Below are 4,400 nucleotides of genomic sequence, written 5' to 3'. Positions count from 1 at the left end.
GGTGTCCTTAGAGCCGGGGGCTCACAGCCTCCTGGTCTCCAGGCTGGTGGCGGCTGGAGTGTGCCGGCTCGTGAGCGTGGGTGCTGGGGCCCCTCGGGTCCCTCCAGATCGGGAAGCGAGCTGTCAGGCGCCAGGAAGCTGGGAGCGCCTGGATTTCTTGGCTCTGGGCACTGGGCACACTGGAGATCCACAAGTTGGGACCTAGGATCCTTGGTCCAGGTGGCCGAAGTTTGAAGGCTCGGTCCTGGGCGCGCAGATCCGGGACGCGGGAACCCAGGATACCTGGGTTGTGGTCACCCAGAACTGGGGCGACGGGATCTGACGGCCTGGGACGGAGATCTAGTAGGAAGGGACCCAGGCTCTTGGGGAGGTCCCTGGGGGAGGAAGGCGGCAGTGAAAGTTCGGAGAAGTAGCGGCTGCTTGGAGAGAGGGAGCCCCCAGGGCGCGCCGCGTGGCTCTGAGCGGGTGTGGCGGAAGCTGCAAGGATTAAGATCGGGGGCGAGGCTTGAGAAGGCGGGACCGGATCGCTGGTGCCGATTGGCTGGGGCGTCTCGGAGCCCCTCTGCCAGCTTGGGGCGGGGCTGAGGCTGGAGGCGCGCCAAGTATCCATAAAAGGCGGACTAACAATGCCCCATCCACGGGCGAGGCCTGGAGGGGCAGGGCATTGCTAGGGGGCTCTTCCCTCCACCCCCCAAAAAAGAATTGGCCAACAGATTAAAAACCAAACCCACTGATTTAAGGACTCTTAAACTCTCGGGTTTCTGCGACTGTAAGTTTTGACGCGTGCGGGAAGCAGGCAGCCTCATCTTTCTCTTTCGGAGAGGCTGGTGAGTTCGAACGGCTGACCTTGTGGTTTGCAGCTTCACTTGTAACTCACTACACCACCCGGAAGTTCTGTGGGGGCTATTCCACTCTCATATTGGGGTGCTATGCTTCGGTGTCTTACCTAATAGGGTTCGGGTCCTGACCAATGGGAGTCCCTCCTAGCCTTGGTGGCCACTCCCCTAGTCTAGACCCAGGCCTGCCTGGGGAAGAGCTGGTAGGGGATGGGGAAGCACTGGGGCTGGCCTGACCCATCCCAAGTGTATGTGTGTCTTCATGTCCGCGCATTCAATTTTCAAAGTAGAAAGCAACTCGGGTCGTTCTGAGAGTGTTGTAGATCAAAAGCTTAGGCTAAAATGCGAACCAGGTACACATAGGATTGCTAAGCCGGGTCTGCTCAGCTCTTATCGCATGCCCAGTTCTCTGTGGTATGCATGCATTCCTCCTGAACTGCTCAATCACTGCCCTCCTGGTGGTTAATATTTGGGAATAAGGGTTCCTGGGGGGGCATGGGGAGGGAGGGGATTAAGGGGGGCTGGGATCCAGGAGCTCAAGGAAGAAAATGTTCTGAGACTGTCTGCTGTGTACAACACTGCTTGATGTGATTGAACTACAGAATATGAAGAGGTCCCAATAAAGTGACTTTTAAAAAAACCCTGTAACTTCTACCCCTTTTCCAGTTAGTGACAACATAAATCAATCAATCAAAACCCAGACTCACTGCCATCAAGTTGATTCCAACTCGGGATTCCCACCGCTGTGTCCTGACTTAGCCTCCTTCCCAGCCTGGACCTAAACTCACCCCCAGGGCTCAGCTTTCAGGCGGGTCTAGGAAGGCACACAGTGACCCGGGGAAGGGTGAACTCCGAACACGCGCCGTTCTGAGATGCAAAGGGCTGAGTGGGAACAGGAAGAACAGGGAGGAAGTGGGAAGAGGTCGTGACATTGTGGGGACCGCCATCCACGTCACCAAACAAAAATGTGCCTGACTGGGGAATGGAAACCTGATCTATTCTGCACCCAAAAAACCCCCCTCCAAACCAAACTCGCTGCCATCGAGTCAATACTAACTCCCAGTGACCTTGTCAGATTGCAATCCTGCCACTGTGAGTTTCCGAGACGGTAACTGTTTATGGGAGTAGAAAAGCCTCCTCTTTGTCCCGCAGAGCCGGCTGGTGCTTTTGAACTGCTGACCCTGTGGGTCGCAGCCCAATGTGTAACCACGACATCACCAGTACATTTGTATTCAAATCACCCAAGCAACACACACACCACTCCCTGCCCCACATGCAGCTTCCATCCTAGTAAGTGGGGACCCCCCAAACCAAACCCACTGCCATCTGATTCTGACGCAGGGCAACCCTATAAAGGGTTTCTGAGACTAGAAGTCTTTACAGGAACAGCCAGCTCTGTCTTTCTCCCTTGGAGTGACTGGGGTTTGAACCATCCACCTAGTGGTTAGCAGTTCAAGGTCAAGTCTTACCTGACAGTACCACCCACCACAGGGCTCCTGAGTGAGGGGCATGTGTGTGTGTATGTGTATATGTGTGTGAGAGAGAGGCAGGAACAGCCAGCCAGTAAACATGGCAATAAATGGAGACTACCAGTTGGGGTCAGAAAACTAAGGCCTTGTGAGGGCAGAAAAGGATGGGGTGTGGTCAGGGTGGACCACAGTGAGGAGGTGACATTGGCACTGAGAGAGACCTAGATGAGAAGAACAAGTTTAGCCTCAGGGCGACCTTTCTGGTGGGCCTCAGGAGCAGGTGCACAGCCCCGGAGGCCACAGGAAGTGGCCCAGTTACAACGGAAGGATCCCCAGGCAATTCTCTTAGCTGTGAAAGCAGATAAGAGTAATGAGTGAAGCAAAAACAAATAAACTCATTATTACCGTCCAGTCTGTTCACACCCACCCTATAGGGCAGGGCAGCACGGCCCCGTGGGTTTCTGACACTGTAACTCTTGAAGGGTGTAGACAGCCCCGTCTTCCTCCCTGGGAGGGTGTGGAGGAGTTTCCTGGGGACTTAAAACAAGGTGCAGAGAATGCTCTAGGCTGCTAAGGTCCATGGGTGGTTTAAAATCCAACCAGCGACATCGCAGAGAACTCTCAACCCAAACGCACGGCCCCATCTTTCTCCCCAGGAGCCGCGGGTGGTGCCACCCTGTGACTTCGACCCACGTTCCAGTAGGGTAGCTAGTGAGAAATCAAAACCCAAACTCACTGCCATCGAGTCGATTCTGACTCATAGTGACCGTATAGGACAGAGTGGAACTGCACCTCGGAGTTTAGGAAACGGTACATCTTTACTTGTATTTATTTCCCATGCTCAAAAGGTCAGCAGAGACTCAGTTAAAATAAACAATGGCCCTGGGAACATTTTAACATATGTTGGTCTCCCCAGCGCTTGCGATACAAAAACTTCCAGAGCCGTTGGCCTATAAGTTGGTGGTGATACATTTCCAAACACGCGACACGCGTGTGAAAATAAGTCACAGCACATTTTAAGTGTCGTGTAGGAATATGTAGGAGAAAAAGAAAAGCTTCGTTTCAAATGTCTTTGAACAATTTCAGTCCTCTGAACCAGTGTCCTCTAAGCAGAAATATCCCTTAAGTTTATATTAACTTGATCAAGTATTAATATATTTTTAAAACTTTCATTTAATTTTTATTATCAATTTTTTTAACAGATGCACACTTTTGGTTATTTACTTTTCTATAAGTTTAAATCCTTGTGGGGTACAGCATCACATCGATTCTGTGTCCAGTAGCCTTAGCAGGCAGGTTGCTCCAGGATTTGGCCCAAACCATGCCACTCTTTCCATGGGCACGAGTTACCTTTCCCCAGGTGACTCTGGTTTTGTTAGGTTTGCCGCCGGGAGTCACTGTGCTGATCTTTGCTTTGTACACGGAAGCACATCTCTTGCCTAAATAGAATTCCGTTTCATCTCGGGCATAAACACCTTCAATTTTAGGGAAGAGCCATGTGCTCCCTCTGGTTCTGGAGACCCCATCGATAGCCAGCAAAAATGACCTTGGACCATAACCTTCCAGGCATATTTGCTCTTAAGAAGTCCTGTTCCCAGCAGGCCGCACACAATTTTAGCAATTAGAGGATCGCCCACCTCCACAGGTTCCAACGTGGCAGGAAAAGCCAAGCACTAATATTTTATAAACTAATACACACACACACACACACACAGAGCAAAAAGAGGAAGGCCTTCCAGGAGATGGACTGACACAGTGGCTGCAACATGGGTTCAGCACAGAAATGATGGTGAGGGTGCTGCAGGCCCAGGCTGTGTTTCATTCTGCTGTGCGCACAGTGGTTAGACTATAGATCTTTATGAGAACAGGCATCCGCTTCTTTCTCCCAAGGAGAAGGTGGCTGGTGGGTTTGAACTGCCCGTCCAATTTTCACACATCTAGGAGGCGACTGACACCAGGGCTCCCCTCACAGGAGGGTCACAAGGAAGGGATGAGCCAACCAGGGCGCAGTACAGCCCCAATGAAACACACACTAGTCCTCTGGTTCTTTGAGGCTTCCTCACCCCCCACTATCATGACCCCAGTCCTGCCTTTC

At 52.1% G+C, this 4,400-nt stretch overlaps 1 pseudogene; it reads right to left on the bottom strand.

Moving 5' to 3' along the window:
* Positions 1–3,541: 3,541 nt before the first annotated feature.
* LOC105979353 lies at positions 3,542–3,875 on the bottom strand (annotated as a pseudogene).
* Between the last annotated feature and the right edge of the window lie 525 nt (positions 3,876–4,400).

Source organism: Echinops telfairi, unplaced genomic scaffold, assembly GCF_000313985.2.
Source record: "Echinops telfairi isolate 266 unplaced genomic scaffold, ASM31398v2 ScPeMD7_655;HRSCAF=1070, whole genome shotgun sequence".
Taxonomy (NCBI): Eukaryota; Metazoa; Chordata; class Mammalia; order Afrosoricida; family Tenrecidae; genus Echinops; species Echinops telfairi.
Note: the sequence above shows the minus strand (reverse complement) of the source record. Positions and strands in the feature narration are given on the sequence as shown.